At 53.5% G+C, this 17,371-nt stretch overlaps 2 long non-coding RNA genes across 34 annotated transcripts in view; one reads left to right on the forward strand and one right to left on the reverse strand.

The window, feature by feature from the left end:
- The window catches only part of LOC103352362 (uncharacterized), a 185,709-nt gene that overhangs the window by 157,174 nt on the left and 11,164 nt on the right, over positions 1 to 17,371 (forward strand). For 23 of the 32 annotated variants that reach the window (XR_011381761.1, XR_011381775.1, XR_011381756.1 and 20 more), the window contains one exon: positions 1 to 6,007. This is a non-coding gene — a long non-coding RNA (uncharacterized lncRNA). Of the gene's footprint in view, positions 11,924 to 17,371 lie in introns of those variants that run through there. The other 9 variants (XR_011381773.1, XR_011381772.1, XR_011381774.1 and 6 more) reach the window with 7 other exon arrangements.
- The window catches only part of LOC103352363 (uncharacterized), an 18,891-nt gene continuing 7,977 nt past the window's right edge, over positions 6,458 to 17,371 (reverse strand). The window contains exons 3-6 of one of the 2 annotated variants that reach the window (XR_011381784.1): positions 10,243 to 17,180; positions 7,955 to 8,047; positions 7,147 to 7,438; positions 6,458 to 6,571 (exon numbers count right to left, since the gene is read on the reverse strand). This is a non-coding gene — a long non-coding RNA (uncharacterized lncRNA). Of the gene's footprint in view, positions 6,587 to 7,146; positions 7,439 to 7,954; positions 8,048 to 10,242; positions 17,181 to 17,371 lie in introns of both variants that reach the window. The other variant, XR_011381783.1, reaches the window with a different exon arrangement.

Here is a 17,371-nt window from a genome sequence, read left to right on the forward strand (position 1 = left end):
GTGTCCTGCGGATGCTGACTTCAGCCTGTGGTCAGGGATCACTTGCTGTGTGGTTCCGTCATGGAGGGATCGATGCAGTCTTCTTTGTGTCTCAGCCTGAGCCAGGCGCGATAGGAAAGGACGCGCCTCCCGAGGCTCCCCAAGCATCGAGTGAGTGAGACTGATCAGCGGTGTTCACGTCTTCTGTGCTACCCAAGGGGCTGACGGGACCTCCGGCCGGGGTCGCAGATGTGTCCCTTAATTCTGCCACAGCTGCTTTACGTAGTTTGCAGTTTTATTGTGTTCTTTAAAAAGTTTATATATGTGTTTATTGATGTATATTTCCGAAAGGCAGAGAGAGAGAGCGAGCGCGCTCCCATCTGCTGGTTCACTCTCCAATGGCTGCAACAGTCAGATCTGGGGCAGGCCCAAGCCACGAGCTCCATCCTGGTCTCCCGTGTGGGTGCAGGGGTCCAAGCACTTGGGCCAGCATCTGTTGCCTCCAGGGTGTATTAGCAGAAAGGTGGAGCAGCCAGGACCTGGGATGGTGGCATCTCAGATTGCAGTTTAACCCACTGTGCGACAATGCCGGCCCCTGGGTGACTTGACTTTTAAAATCTGCGTAAGGTGTCCCTCTTCCTCCTGGCTGATACCCATCTTCCTGAAGTCAGTTCTGTCTCGCACTCATAGGCCGCACTGCCTCATCGTGCACGTAGCTTTCATGATACATCTCCTGTCCTTTCCTTTGGACCTTGTCTCTGTTCACCTCTAAGATACCTCATGCGGTAGCATGTGGCTGGGACTCGCACTCTGAAAATGCATTCTGGGAATCTCAGCCTTGTTTCAGCATTTAGATGGTTTTCACTGATGTAGCCATGATCATAGCTAATGCCTAATGATTACCATAAGGACCAATATCACCCAAGCTAATCAGGATGTATTTTGAATTAGCATTACCCCACTTCACACTTGGTGCCTCACATGTCCACGCGTGGCTTTCCCGGCCACGTTTCACATCGGATTGTTCACGGGTCACAGATGTAACACACGTGTCACACGTGTCACAGTCCCTGCTACGCCCTGCTTTGTGCTGCTGTGGCACTTTGATTCTGCACCTTGAATGAGTCCCAGCTTACGTGGTTATTTTCCTGTAAGCCGCCAGGTGCCAGGAGGGAAGATGCGCGTGGCCCTTCTGTCTGTCCTGTGCTGCAGACCCAGACTCCCATGCGCACTGCGTGCCCTCAGCCTCACCAGCAGCCTTGGCGTTTCTACGACTCAGGTCTGGGGCACAGCATCTTTCAGCTTCACTTCAGAACGTTTACGAAGGGTCTTTTTTCTTTCTCTTGCATTCAGACCTGTGTTCTGTTTTCAGTCTCAAACTATTTTTTTAATTTATTTTATTTATTGGAAAGGCAGTCAGAGAAGGAGAGACAGAGAGATCTTCCATCTTCTGGTTCATTCCCTACATGGCTGCAATGGCCAGGGCAGGGCAAGCTGAAGCCAGAAGCCTGGAACTCCATCTGGGTCTCCCACATGAGTGCAGGGGCCCAAGCACTTGGGCCATCTTCTGCTGCCTTCTCAGGTGCATTGGCAGGGAGTTGGATCAAAAGTGGAGCAGCTGGGACTTGAACCAGTGCCCACATGGGATTCTGGCATTGCAGGCAGTGGCTTGACCAGTTGTATCACAGTATTGACCCTCAAAAATTTTGTCCTGTTGTCCTCCACCTTCTGTTGTTTGCTGTCACTTGTGGTGTTTTACATTTGTATACAGTTTTCCAAGATTATTTCTCTATGTCTGGTTGCCAGAAGTTTGCCTAGGATGGGCCTTATGTGGGTGGCTGTGTGTTTATCTTCCTTTTGGCTCACTTGGATCTTGGAGATTTAAGTCAATGTTTTCCATCACATGTAAGAAAAGGTGTGCTATTATTTCTTAAAATATTTTCACTTTCAGCCAGCTTTACTGTGATGCCAAGGCACAACGAAAGGGAAACCTCAGTCCAGTATCCCTGATGCACATAGGTGCAAAAATCTCACCAAAATACCAGCCAACCTAAGTCAACGGCACATTAAAGAGATCATTCACTATGGTGAAATGGGATTCTGCCCAGGGGTGCAGGATGGCTCAACACATGCACATCAGTACACCGCACGCACATCAATACAGCACACGCAGCCCACTCGCCGGCAAGGGGCAGCCACCTGTGATCATGAACTGATGCAGAGGGAGTGTCCCAGCCACAGCCCGGTGCAGTAGAGGCTGCATGTGATGCACCTGCAGCTAATCTCACACTAAACAGAAAAACAGGACAACTTGTCCTCAAAGTTCTGGGAAGACGCAGGATGCCCTCCTCTTCCACTTCAGTTCAACCTCATCCTGGAAGTCCTCTCTGAACCACTACGTAAGAGAAAGAAATAAGCGGTACCTAAACTGGAAAGGAGGAAGTTCTGCTGTCCCTGTGTAGACAACAGGATGCTAAATCTCAGAGTCAAGACTCCACCAAGTGCTGTTGGATCAAACAGCCGAACTCAGTGAAGTTGTAGTAGGTAAAATCAGCATGCCTATACTTCAATAGCAAAATATCTGGAAAAGGAACCAAGAAAACTCTCATTCACAATAGATTCAATAGTAAAATAATCAACAATGCATTTAAGCAAGGAAGTGAAAGATCTCTATGCAGAAACTATAAAACACCTATGAAAGACATCAAAGAAGATGCAAATAAATGAAAGATATTTCATGTCCGTGGATTGGCAGAACAAATATTGTGAAAATTTCCATACTGACCAAACTCATCTACAGAGCCAATGAAATTCCTTTCAGAATATCAATGACATTCTTCACAGCAATGGAAAAAACATTCTTGAACTTTATGGAACCACAAAAGACCACAAAGAGTCAAAGATATCTTGAGCAAGCTGGAAGAGCTAGAGCCATCACCCTACCCGACTTCAATGTATACTACAAAGCTATAGTAACTGAAGCAGTGTGGTACTGGTGTAAACATCTGCATGTGGGCCAGTGGGACAGAATAGAGAACTCAGAAATAAACCCACCCACTTACAGCCAACTCTTGCTCGACAAAGATGCCGAGAGCCCACAGTGGGGAAAGAACAATCTTCCATGAATGGTGTTGGGGAAATGGGACATCCACAGGCAAAAGAAGTGACTAGAGCTTGCTCCCTCTGTATACAAGAGTGAACCCCAAATGGATAGAACACTTACATGTAAGACCCCAAACTATGAACCTGCTAGAAGAAACGCTTCAGGATATTGGTCTGGGCAAAGACTTGCTGGATATGGCCTCAAAAGCAGAGGCCATTGAACAATTTTACCACAAAGCTTCCACACAGAAAAGGAGGCAGTCAACAGCATGAAGAGCTAAGGACGGGAGAAGACATTTGCCAGCTATGCATCTGACAAGGAGTTGCATCCAAACTACAAGGAACCCAAACACCTCAAGTAGGACGACAAATATCCCTACTCAAAAATGTACAAAACACCTAAAAGACATTTCTCAAAAGAAGATGAGTCCATGACCAGTATATATCTGAAAATGTTTTGACTTCACTAGTCATTAGGGAAATGCAAATCAAAACCATAGTGAGATGTCACCTCCTGTCTGTTATGATGGCTGTTATCAAAAAGACAAAAGGTTGTGTTGGTGAGGGTGTGGGGAAAAGAGAACACTTATGCAGAATTGGTGGGGGTCTGAGTTAGTGTGGCCATCATGGAAAACAGTCATTGGGCAGGTTTTCCAATGGTAAACTTGGCCGTGAGCATTTGACACAGTCATTGCTGCTGCTTGAGATGTGCGTCCACACTGAGGGGCCTGGGAGCAAGTCCCATCTCTTCCTCCAGGCCAGTTCCCAGCTAACACACACCTGGGAAGCAGCCGGTGATGGCTCAAGTACTTCAGTCCCTCCGCCCACGTCGGAGACCTGGATTGCGTGCCAGGCTTCTGGCCGCAGCCTGGCGTGGCCCTGGCTGTTGTGGGAATCTGGAGTGAACCAGCAGAGGGAAGTTCTCTGTCTCTGCACCTCTGTCTCCCCGTCTCTGTGTATGTCTCTGCTTTCAGATAAGGTACAAAATTCAAACAAATGTTAACAATGGAACTATTGTAGCATCAACAACTGCACTAGTGATTACAGGATTAAAGGAAACGAAATCTGTATGTCGAAAAGATATTTTCATTTCCAAGCTGAACACAGCTCTTTTCACAGTAGTCACAACATGGAATCAGCCCAATACCTATCAATTGGAGAATGCATCAAGACAGTGTAGAATATTCATAGTGGACTACTCTACAGCCAGAAGATAATGTGTGCCTGCCACCCGAGACCACAGGGGTGAACCCAGAGACCATGATGCTGAGTGAAACAAGCCCAAAGGACAACTGCTGCACTATCCTTTCTGTTTGTGGACTTGAGAGAAACTGACCCCATAAAAAGATATTTATATTCTTTATTTGTACTTTTGAGAGACACAGAGTTCACTCTCCAAATACCCAGCACTCAGTCTTCTACACTGAAGGGATTCAAGTGCCTGATCTGTCATTTGCTGCTCGCTCCCAAGGTCTGCACTGGCAGGAAGCAGAACCAGGAGCTGGAGCCAGGAATCAGACTCACACCCTCCCATGCGGGATGTGGGCGTCCTACCTACTAGGCCAATGCTTGCCCCCTGTTTTAAAAATCCAAGTTATTTTAGTCTTTTTCTCAAGAATTTTCATTTCTTTTTTCCATTTCTCTGTTGAATTGCCCTAACCACTCATTATTAAGATACTATTTTTCTCTAAGTCCTTGGAACATGTCTGTTCTATCGGCCTTAATGATCTGTGTAGTATCTTCCGGCCTACTTTGACGTGAATTATTTGCTTTTCCCCTGACTGTTGGTCACATTTTCCCACATTTTGCTTTTCTCCTGGTACTTTTTTATTGTTTTCTCAACAGCACGGATGAAGGGTCTTGGAGTCTCAGGAGCCCCTCATCTTCCTGGGGAAGTTCAGGCTTCGCTTTAGGAGACAGCTCAGTTCCAAGCTAGTGGAGCTGAACCTGTGCAGAGGTGGTCTCATTCTAGACTTTACCAGGTCATGTCTGCAACAGGCTTACGCTGGGGCACGTTCCTGCTCCTCCAAGGGTGGCTTTCCTAGCGTGTCTGCTTCTGCCTGGCTGGGTTGGAACCTCGGCAGCTCCCAGCCGTCAGCCAGTGCTACCCGCTGTTCCTAAGGCTGCTCTCTGCTGAGCCACAGTGAACCTTGCCGCACCCAGCCAAGTCATCAGCCATGTGCTTGTGAGGGAGGCACATGGAGACCCCTGGGGCCCACCCCAGTGTGCATCTTTGTGCCCTGCAGGGCCCTGGTGGAGAGACATTAAGGATCCCCTGGGCCCCTGCCACCCACATGGGAGACCCAGATGGAGTTCCTGGCCCAGCCCCAGCTGTTGTGGCCATGTGGGGAATGAACCAGTGGATCAGAGAGCTCTTTCTGTCTCTCCCTCTGTAAGTCTGCCTGTCAAAATAAATAAATAAATCTTTAACAGTGAGAGGGAGAGAGAAAGAATGAAAATGAATGAGTGTTTTGGGGAGCCTTGACCAAGTGAGAGGACAAGTTCAGAACTTCTGTGTTCAACAGGAACATCCTCATTGCTTAGACAAGCTCTGAGTTTTTGTTCTGTTTCTGTCTTACAGACGTTTCCAGTTCTTGTATTATTGAAAACATCTAATGATGAATTAATTTTCCAAGGAATGATGTAAAATTGTTAAGACAATGTTAATTTTTAGGATTGAGGAAACACATGCGATTCTGTTTTTCCTTCTATTGTTTCTGTATTTATTGATACTGAGTATTAATTCAAAGTAATATACGGTGCTCGAGGTGAAAGTCTATAATTATCGTAGTGTTTTCTCACGTGAGGGATTACTCTCTTCTTTTCAGTAGTGTTTTTATTAAACTAATTCCACTTGAAAATAAGCTCTCTGTAAAAAGACACATTTCACAATCAGAGAAAAACATAAAAATTCCCATTAACCTTCTTTCCTAGTCTAATGGATGCCTTTTATAATTTATAAATACCATATATTTCATCTGGATCCAGTTTAAATTTTTAAGGTGTGTTTATCAGCAGCTCTGGGTCTGTGAGAAATATCTAAAAATAAGTAAAAATGGGGTTCGAAATGAAGAGTTTGCAGAGCCCTGTCCCATACTGTCAAAATGTCACCATCCCTGCTGAGTACTCGTTATGAAGGGCTGCCTCGATACTCCGAAATGGCCTGCAGAAGACGTGGGAGCCGCCACAGGACCGCCGCCTCCCTGTTCATAGGACGCTGCACCTGCGCAGGGCTCCCACCCGCGGAATAGCACACCTCACCTGCTCTTGGGTCCGTGGGAGTCGTGTGAGCTACTGTGGAACTTCCTGTTCACGGGACTCTGCACCTGCTCAGGTCTCCCTGGGGCACACGGGTCACTCGGGCCACCTGAGACGTCCCTTGTGCACAGCGCACGTCACCCCTGGAGCGCCGGAATTCAACTCCACATCGGAGCGACTCGTCTTCACTCCAGCCCCTTTGCAGTCTTCAGGACTCTCTTCAGCTTTCGACCTGTAGGATTAGCGACTGATGAAACACAGAAGTGTGATTATTTTGAAGACAAACATTTTATTATTTTCCTGCCCTATTGTCCTGCTTTGGTTTCCATTGATGATGTGGTAACCGGCACCAGTCTCCAGACAATTTTAGGTAAGGAGGGATGAGCGATTCCCTGGAGGAAGCCGTGGTGCTGGGCAGTGAGTGTGGCTCCCGCCGCTCCCCAGTACTGCACGAAGAGGCAGACGTACCCACACCCACGCGGCCACCCTGACCGCCGCCAAAGCTGATGCACTCTGTGGGCAGGAGAGGAAGGTGACTGTGTGAGAGCACCCCTGGAGAGCTTGTGCTCACCAGCCAGACGGCCACGGCGGGCTTCCCCAGCATGTCCCTCCTCCTGGCCAGCTCGCTGTGACAAGGACAAGCACAGGGGTGGTGTGGCTGACCTGGGCCCCCACTGTCCCTCCTCCTGGCCAGCTCGCTGGGACAAGGACAAGCACAGGGGTGGTGTGGCTGACCTGGGCCCCACTGTCCCTCCTCCTGGCCAGCTCGCTGTGACAAGGACAAGTACAGGGGTGGTGCGTGCTGACCTGGGCCCCCACTGGCCACGATGAGGAAGCCTATGAGACCCCCAGGACGACGGAGGCATCAGGACGATGGTGGCCGTTTTCTCCCGGGTCTCTCCAAGTACAGGTTTGTACCCGTGGCCTCCACTGCAGAGTCCAGGCTCTGGGTGGTCATACTGGGCTTGTCGCTGCTAAGATGTTGTCCTGACATGCAGGATGTAAGTGAAGGTGAGGCACATCGAGTTCATTACTGATTTCACTCTGTGCTGACAGTGTTGTTCATAACTAATGACCCAATTGGCATCACTTTATGGGCCTAAGAGAATCACAAAGAGGGAAATAGACACTTAATTCCTCTTCAGGTGCTCTATTTCATAAAAATAATAATAAAAAAAATACTAAAGTTCTTGTTAGAGAGGTAGGCAGCCTGCATAGACACTGGTCCTGCATCCACACAGCCAGGGCAACAACTGTGGATATTTTAATCCAATCATCCCAGTTCCTCGACGCCACGTGAACAGTGAAAGATGAGCTGGTTTAAATCACAGAAAATGAAAGGAAAAAACATCAGCTGACTTAAACTGCCTTTCTTAACCGGTTTGTGTAATTGGAAACAGACGCATTCTCTCCCTAACTGCTGAAATATCGGCATGCTGCATCTCCTGTAGAATTGACACACACTCCCATTTCCCATTTTCCTTTTTGATTCTGAGAGGTAAAAAACCAACGCAGTTTTAACTTCTCAGTGGTCAAACAAAGGCCAGAAATCCGACATCTGCCCTCTGGCTATCACCTCATTTGAACACACACTTCCATTCCCTTCCGAGCTTACGTGGTTTTGTAAATCCTTGGGCTGCGGAGCTGTATCCTGAGACCCTACAAGGGTGAGTGTCCGACAGCTTCCTGGCATGGTTCCTCTCTGCACCTGCAGAAAGGCGAACACTCGGATGGGTGCTATGGGGAGGGCGGGAACCGAGGGACACACAGGAGCAGGGTGGAGAGGGTGCTGGCTTCCTGCACCCACCAACGCCGTGGCTCAGCTGCACGGCCTGCCAGTCAGCGGCGATGGCACACAGCTGACACCGCTAACACCTGGCCGGGACCACGGGCTCTGCGTGTTCCTAGCGTCTTCACGCCGCCCTCCAGCCCCCAGCGCGTCTGCCATCCCAGCCGCCGGCTGAGCACAGAGAAGGCAGAAGTGCCATCCCCTGTGTGCACTCGCTGCTCCACCAGCGTCAGTCGTGCGGCTGGTTCTCCGCCCCGTCCACATCTCAGTCACCTGTTCCTGGAAGGAGTACAGTGTAGCTTTCCTGCCTAAATCCGCGCCCACGGCTCAAGAAAGTGCTTGCCATCCTCTAGAACTAAACAGAGCACGTAAGGGAAAATGCGGACGGAGGGGAGAGTGCACCTTGGCCCTGGAGTGGGACGCGTCTGGCTTGCCCAGGCAACCGCAGGTGGGACTCGACGTCCCCCAGATCCATAGCAGGCTGGTTTTCGGTTGATGATCTTGGAAGGGCAACATCGTGGACAGAAGTGAGTCCTAAGGTACAGCTGAACAGGGGACCAGTCTCTCTAGGCTGGGATGTTGTGTCAAGGGGCCACGTCGCATGTGTGGGTTTTACATGTTGATATTCCCGTGTTTCTTCCAGCGCTGAGTGTCTCAGCGTGGGCGTGAGAGGGTATTCTGGTGGCCACCTCGTAACACAGGACTGAGCGGAGACGTGGGGGCCGGGACAAGGGGGCGTCTCCATTTCTCAGACCCAATGGCCAAGGCAGGAAGGAGAGCTTGCACGGACCCTGGGTGGGGCTGGGATGAGGGCACTCCTGGGCCAGAGGGAGGTGGAAGCAGTCCTGCACCTGCCCCCAGGCAGAGCCCACGAGAAGGCCAGTCTTTGAGAGAGGAACCTTCGATCCTGGGAAGTCCCTAGGAAGCTTCGGGCGCGTGCGTCCTCCCTCGTTTCTCGTGCCTGTTCCAGGCCCACGATCAGTGCCCACACTCAGCTGCGTGCCCAGGAGCCGAAAGGGAGAAGGACTTGCACTTCCAGAGGAGTCCCGGGGCATGGGAGGCTCTGCTCCTCTCAGTCACACGGCAGGCAGGGAGCCCGCCTGAAGCCGAGTCCCTCACAGGTGTGCTCTGGTCAGCGGCCCCACACCTCCCCCTGAAGGGGAGGAACTCTGCGGGGAGCGGAAGCCTGAGGTGTGTCTAAGAGGCGTATGCTCAGATTCCAGTTACAGGCAACCATTCCTCTCCCCTCTCTCTTGCGCCACACCGGAGTGTGCAGGAGCTGCCGGCGCCGGCGGCGAAGCTGCTCGCTGAGCTGCCCGGCAGTCAGATGAGGCGAGGGGCCCACCTTGGTCACATGGCAGCTGCCACCAGGGGAGGGTCCACCGAGACCAGCAGCAGGCGCCCCTCAGCTGACCGCTGATTGTGTGGGGGCCAAACTGCTGCGGCATGAAATACCGCTCCATCAAAGCCGAGCGTGACCGACGGCCTCCAGCAGTGCCGTGGTCTGAATGTCGTAACCAGAGAGCAACTGTTAATGACGCGAGCAGGGCTGTTTTCTCTCCGACTCACTTCAAACCTCTGCGCTGCCCAGCAGAAGGATCCCAGACCACAGGAGCCTCCGTCCTCTCGGGGGCGCGGTCCAGATCCAGGTGCTGTAGACACTTGGGGCTGGCAGGGTTTGGAGCATCAACCTACATGCAGAGACCTAAAGACCACTGCAGGGTGGGAGAAAATCCCTTCAGGGAGGAAAATGCACAGCTGTTTCCCATGCCTGCCTCTGCCTGCTGAACTGACCCTCCTACCTGCATTCTTGGCCTTGGGATTTAACGTGATCTTTGCTTATAAATGCCAAGTGGTCCTGAGGCAGTACATTGGCCAAATCAGCTCATTCAACAGAGTACACAAGCCCGTAGGATTCACCACGAAATGGCCTGCCAGGCAAGTCGTGGGGGGTGGTGGCTTTTCAAGTCTAAATGTCTTTTCCTATTTGATTTACTTAATTGAGCTAATAGGTCCTAACATCGGCTGAACAGCCCAGTAGCTGAAGTCATCATTAGCTATTTTCTTGGCTAACACAATAATGACCCTTAAATTGTCTCTGTACTCCCAATTACCTTTGAAAACACGTGGTTTGTCAGGGGCCCTGATAGGAAACGCAGATGACGGGGTGTTTATGGGACGTCTTCTGCTGGGCTGCAGTTTTCCCGGAGTCCTTCCAGTGTCAAGAGAAAGCGGTGGGAAAAACTGCCAAGATGACACAGAGAACCTCAGGGAGAGAGGCTTTTGTCCTGAGGACTACTGGCCGCAAGGATCCTGGAATCAATGGGTACTAAAATCAGTGAGTTCTAGCATAGTTGGGAGTTCCCAGCCTGGAGATGATAATGACCGCATAAAGATAACATGGTTAAGGAGCAACAGGCTGAAGAAGAGCCTCGTTTTATCCATTGCGAAGTGTTCTTTTGTGCTTATTAAAAACCTGCATTCCTTAAGAGGGCCATGAAGAAACTCAAATCGCAAACAGGGTAAGCACTCCCCTTTCTCTGTCCCCTCCAGCACAGCCTCTCCTGAACGCAAACCACAGTAATTACCCGCCTGATTTGCAAGGCAAACCACCTGCCCAGGGATGGGTGGGGCTGATAAAAGCGTGGCTGGCACTCAGTCCCAGCCTCAGGTGGGTGCAGCCTGGTGAGAGCAGAATGAGTTATTTTACAGTTAACACAGGATCCTGTCCATGGAGCCGTGAGTTGGGTGTAAAAGTGATCAGAGGCAGGTGCTGTGGTGCAATGGGTTAGGCCACCACTTAGGATCAAGTCCCGCCCGACTTCTGCTCCAGCTTCCTGCTGAAGTCCATGGGAGGCAGTGCGGGATGGCTCATCCCACATGTTGATTTGTGTCCTGGCTGCTCCACTTCTGACCCAGCTCCTGGCTAATGGCCTGAGAAAAGCAGCAAATGATGGGCCAAATACTTGGGCCCCTGCCACCCCCATGGGAGACCTGGATGGAGTTCACAGCTCCTGGCTTTGGCCTGGCCCAGCCTTGGCTATTTTGGTCATTCTAGGGGGAGTTAACCAGCAGATGGGAGATCAATCTCTCTCATTTCTTGCTATCTCTATCTCTTGCTCTGCCTTTCAAATAAATAAAAATGAATTAATAAACACACTTTTGGTTCAACAGTGCGTGGTTAGCTCTGGGCTGGGTGCAGGACTCTCGGGGGCGGATACTCCTTACTGGGCTGATCAGTTTGGGGTCCCATCCTAGGGTTGTATGATTTTTTTTTCTCTGTGTAATCCAAGTCGGGGTAGAGATGTTTGCTAAGCCATTCACAACAGTCGTGGATCGCTCCTAAGCTCATTTTGTTGAATTGCGGCAGGGAAAGCTGTGGCCACGGGGCTGGCACACCTGTCGCGGCCGTCACGTCCTCTCTGCCAGCACCAGCTCCGAGGAGGTCATGTTGCTGGAAGCAGCCCACATGCATCATGAATCTTCACGCACCCGGCACACGTGTGACACCCGGCACAGGAAGGTGTTCCTGGCAGGCCGAGAGAAGGAAGGGACGAGGGAGGCGCTGCCGCGGGATCTCGCTGAGCACGCTCCTTGGCGAAGGGCGTGAATGAACCTGGACAGGTCAGGTCGAAAGTTCGAGTGTGGAAGCTGCGCCTGCTCCTCCAGTCACCTGGGAGATGACTGTGAGGTGGCCTCTGACCCCTGAGGAAGACCAGCCTGGGCCGTGGGGACGTCACCAGGTCGCGTCCACCTTGAGAGCACACTCGTGGATCCGGCTGCCAGCTCCCACAGGTAACATGCACCCCTCACGACCACTTCCCTTGAGACGACTGGTCTCCGGCAGGAACAGACCGGAGCTGTCAGGGACCCCGCGCCGAGCTGGGACTGGGGAGCCACGCCGTGTAGAACCCACACTACCCACGGCACAGGCGTGGCGCCCAGGTCACAGCGCTGCCCCTGTCACTGTTCCTGGGAACCTGCTGTCTTTTAGGCGGTGACCTTTCTCTGAAGCACATTTTAGTTGGCTTTTTTTCCTTCTTATGGCAGACTGAAGGGGGTGAGGTGGACAGGGGAAAGGAGAGAAAGATCTCTTCCACCCGCTGGCCCAGTCCCCACATGGCCACGATGGCCAGGCCGAGGTCACGCTGAAGCCGGCTCCGGCACTCCATCCAGGCTTTCCACTCGATGGTAGGGACCCCAGCATCCGGGTGCGTAACAGAGCGCTGGATCAGAGGCTGAGCAGCGGGACTTGAACCGGCACTGAAACGTGGGATGCTGGAGTGTCGCACGGGGCAGCTTAACGACCTCATCACAGCAGCACCCCTCTCGTGCACAGGTCTGTGAGGAGTGCATGTATCCAATCCCGCCCCTCCCACAAGCAGTCAGTCACGGCCTCCGCACCCCCAGCCAGCAACACTTGCTCTGCCACTACTTCTGTCTTTCATGGACTGCTCTGTGGTAGATTACACCTCCTGCAGGCTGGGAGCATGCCGTGGAGAGAAAGGGGAGGCGCTCCCTCTACGCTCCCTGTACCGCTCTGGGCCATGAGGCCGGCTGCAGGTCTCGGGCGGCAGTGAGCTCAGCCCAGGAATAGGGTGGTGACCTTGCTGTCAGTCCCATGGCGCTGGGAATCCAGACACAGACCCGCTCTGTCCCCCAGGGATCACAGGGCAGGAGGGGCCCCCTCTCCCCCCACAGCGGCTGGCAGATTGCGAAGTTTTCCTTTTGAGGATCAAGCCGGTAACTGTGTCCTGGTCCCGTTGGATTTACGGCTGGGATGCCTGTGTGGCATTTCCAAACTTCCAGAAAAGTCACAAGCCTGCTTGAGGGGATAGCCTCACACCCCTGAGGGAGATCGCCGACGTTTCACATTTGGCCAATCCACGGTAGACAGAGATGGAGCCTACCTTCCCTGCAGGGTTGACGGCGCCAAGTCCATTGAGCAGGGACTTGGCAACATCACTGTGCTTCCTAGGAAAGAGAACACTCCTACACAGCCGCGGCGTGGAGATCAGACTTGCCCGAGTGTCAGTATCCAATCCGCAGTCTGTACCCGGGTGTCGTCATTCATACGACGCCTTCTAGAGCTACGGGATCAACTTCAAGATCATGTATTTCGAGGCCTGGTACTGTGGCATGGTGGGTTAAGCTGCTGCCTGCAGCCCACACCAGGTGTGGGTGCCATTTCCGATCCAGCTCCCTACTAATGCACCTGGGAAAGCAGTGGAGGATGGCCCAGGTGCTGGGTCCCCTGAACCCACATGGGAGACCCAGAGGAAGCTCCTGGCTTTGGGCTGGGTTGTGGCCATTCAGGGCATGAACCAACAAATGGAAGACCTCTCTGTAACTGCCTTTCAAATAGAAAATTCGTGTACTTCACTTAGTTGAGACATCTCTTTAGTCTCCCGTTTTGTCTTTCTTGACCTTGACCTTTGGGAAAACACAGGGCTGTTATTTTGTAGAGGGCCCTGCCGTGCGGGTTTCTGCTATTTCCCTGTGCTTGGGTTCGGGACATGCTTTCTGGCAGGAACACCTGGAAGTCATCCGTGTCCCTGCCCAGTGAAGCACTCAAGGAGTCTCTTGATGTCAGCTTGTCCAAATATTGGTGTTGCCAACATTTACAACCTGGTGAAGGTAGCATTCCAAGGCTTGTCCATCAGAAACTAAGAGGGGGTGAACACTCACCACAGTGGTTAGGTCACTGCTTGGACCCCCACGTCCCACCTGAGAGCCTGGTTCGAGTCTGCCTCGTCTGCTTCTGATCCAGCTTCCTGCTAGTGTGCACTCTGGGAGGCACTTGGGACCCTGCCTCCCACGTGGGAAAATGGATGGAGCTCGTGGCTCCCAGCTTCAGCCTGGAGCAGCCCTGGCTGTTTGTGGGCATGCGGGGAATGAACCAGCAGATGGAAGCCTCTCTCTCTCTCTCTCTCTCTCTCTCTCTCTCTCTCTCTCTTTCTGATACACTGAACCACACTGATGATAATACTCCTACCAGGATCTCTGCCCAAGAACAAGTTTGAAGGAACTTGAGACGCCTCTGCTCTTCCTCCGCTTGGTTGGGCTCTGGCTGTTTTGACCTCACATCTAGGGAATGCGCGATCTGCATTGCGCCTGGAATCAAAGCCGGCCGTGGTCACCCTCTCCGCTGGCCTGGCCATTCCCAGCTGAGAGCCGGGTCGGCACTGGGTGGCCGTGGGGCCCCCACCAGTGGCTGTGCATGCTTGTGGTGCCCAAGCGTGGGAAGACTGACCGACTCTGTGGGTGGGAAGGGAGAGGCTGGCAGGAGGACAGGGCATCGGTTTTCATGGGAAAAACTTACCCCAGAGCTCCCCCCATGTACCCGGATCTTAAAACAGAGAGAAAAGGCATTTCAGCTAAGACGGGGCTGTGGTCGGGGAGGCAGCTGGCGCGGCCCGAGTGGCGATGAGTCATTGGTACAGCATGGCCCTGTCCACAACCCAACCGGAGTGCAGGTCTGCTCCCTCAGGAAAAGAGGCTGAGGGAAAAAGCCCCACTGGGTGTTTTCACGGGGCTCCCTGCGGGGTTCTCCCCATGCACGTGGAGCCACGCCCTCACCTCAGCCTCTGGGCTGCAGCCTCCAAAGCTGCTGACGGAGACGCAGGCGCAAGCCCGGGACGGCGCCCTCACCCCGTGTGGCTGGGCTGCCCGGCGTCTCGCTTCCCCAGCGCCTGCAACATTCAGCAGATAAAGTACGGGTCGGTCCTTCGTTCTGATTCATTGGCCTTCGTATTTCACAACAGACCCTGGCCAGGAGCTGAGGGCTCCGTCCCTGCCCTGGGGAAGCTGGAGCCTCAAGGGGCCCGCAGCCCTGGGCTCTCTACAGAACACAGACGTTTCAAAAAGAAAAAAAAATGGCCATGGCCAGGGCAGTAGAAATGACTAGAGGCATCAGCATTCCTCCGGTGCTGGGTGCTGGTCTCAGGTCCCTGCAAACGCGCCTGCTCCCTCCAGCCCCACCTACGACTGGGGTGCGTCTGGAGCGAGACCCTGAGGGTCTTCCCGATTCAGAGCGGAACTTTGTCACTCGCCCTGCAGTCACCCGCCCACCTCCGCCGCCACACGCCGGCTGAGAGCCGAGGCTGAGTCGCTCAGGTTTGTCGTCGGCTGGTGTTATGCTCTGTCTGGTTTTCCCGAGACACTCAGTGCCACACCCCCTTCCGTGTCTGAGAGCACCCTTGGCTCCCCACCTCAGCCCCTCTCGCTGGGCGTGTGTTGTGACTGCCTCTCCTTCAGTCGGCTGCTGGGGATGAGACGGGACAGGGACAGGGAGGCAGGCCCCTGCTGTCTCGCACCTGAACTGCCCCAAGTGCGAGTGCTGCCCGGGCACCGCCCCCTCAGAGCACGTGCCCCCTCCTGGTGGGGAGGAGGGGGCAGAGCCTCTTCCGGTGGCGCTGCCTTCCTTTTGCTCGGGCCTAGGCCCCGGCAAACCTCAGCTGGGCTGCACGCTGGCTTCTGGTCAGCTTCGGTCGCAGTGGAGTCACAGAACCCATGAAGGTGGAACACAGCCGTCCCCACCCCCACCTCCCAATTCACGTCCTGCAGCTCCAGTTAGCCAGGGTCAACTGCAGCCTGAAATATTTAATGGAAACATCCCAGAAACAAAGGAGTTATCCATTTTACGTTGTGCACTGTCCCACTCCCACCCCTGCGCCTACCTGGGCCGTGGGTGGTCTGTTCTCCAGGGCACGTGCCCCATCTGCACTGCTGCCCACCCCCCAGTCCCTGAGCCACCACCGGGTCTCCCATTGCAGTGCCGTGGCAACAGCCACAATGCTGACAGTCTGGGTGCAGCTGGAGCCGGAAGTGCTTCCTCTGGGTGCAAAGCTGAACGTTCCTGGGTTGATCCGACCCGCGGTGAGAAGGAAGAGAAGACAGGTTCAGTGCTGGCCTTGATTTCAGGCACCCCTGGGGCCCCAGGGCACACTCCCTGCAGACAAGGGGGCATGAAGGCCCAGGGCCACTGGCCATCCCTGGAGGACCAACTTCCGTGGGGTGCAGCAGGCCAGCTGCCCTGGCTCGTCCCTATGCTGATCTGCCCGACGATAAGGCAGTTCCTCCAGGGGCCTCCCAGAGAAGGAGCAGCAGGTGCCAGGAAGAGGCGGAGTCGCCGTCCCCATCGCCTCTGCTCTCTGGAGCCCGCTGCTCCCTGAAGGCCCTCTTGTCACTCGGCTCATGGGTGGTGGTGGACCTCACAGCCCGTCTGGCCCTGCCCCCTCGTCTCACAGAGGAGCACAGTGCGGGTGAGGGAGCCCTGAGTGAGGAGGCCTGTTTTCTGCCCTCCCTCCACCCCCAAGGCCCCATGTAGCTTGCCCACTCACTGTGCTTACTGAGTCTCTCCCACTGCCCCACTGCCCATGACTGGATTAGCGCTCAGCAGCTCCCTCAGGAGCAGGTGCGGGTCACCTGCTGGGCTATCTGCAGCTGAGGTCGCAGGGTGTGTCCAAGCAGAGGCCAGCTCAGTGCAGCCGTGGCCTCTTAGCAGCCTGGAGAGAGCAGGCAGACACGGCCGTCTCTGAGCTGTGTGAGGTCCCCCTCGGTGGGAGGCTCTTTCCCAGCCAGCGATCCACGCCGTGACCACCCCCCAGCCACTCGGGACACACCAGGCTTGGTCAGGATGGACTCAAGGAGACACAGCCACTTCCATGCAGCAACAAAGCCGCCCACTCCTGGGAGCTGGCCTCCGTGCCAGCGTGGTGAACCCCAGCGCTGCCCAGCTCTCCAGCTCTGCCCTGCAAGCTCCCTGCAGAGTGGTCGGGGCCGCCTGTGGCAACTGTTTCTCCTTGTCGTCTCACTTGCCGACACGAGAAGGCCTGCGCGGGTTCCTACAGTAGTCTCAGTCTCAGTCCACTTGCTGTGCTTGATCTTGACTTCTGGTGAATAGATACTTGAGCAGCCTCGAGCAGCCGTCTCGGACGTGACTGGTGTAGAGTGAGCGATCCGAACCCTACCCAGTGCGTTCCTGTCGTCAGCCGACGTTGGTTTCAACTGTGTAAGTCCTGCTGGGAGCAGGTGAGGGGACTTCGTAAGTCTGTGGTCAAGGAAATTAAAAGATAGGTTTATTTTGGTGCAAAAAATATTGCAATCCATGCAAATGTGAGGTCTTCAGAATGTTCATGGAAAAGTTGTATTATGGAAAATAAGATGCATGGATTTCAAAAATTGTTGTGCCAAAAACGAGCCTCTTGGAATTCCATTTTCCCACGAAATAAAGCGCCCTGG

Source organism: Oryctolagus cuniculus, chromosome 13 (genome assembly GCF_964237555.1).
Source record: "Oryctolagus cuniculus chromosome 13, mOryCun1.1, whole genome shotgun sequence".
Lineage (NCBI taxonomy): Eukaryota > Metazoa > Chordata > Mammalia > Lagomorpha > Leporidae > Oryctolagus > Oryctolagus cuniculus.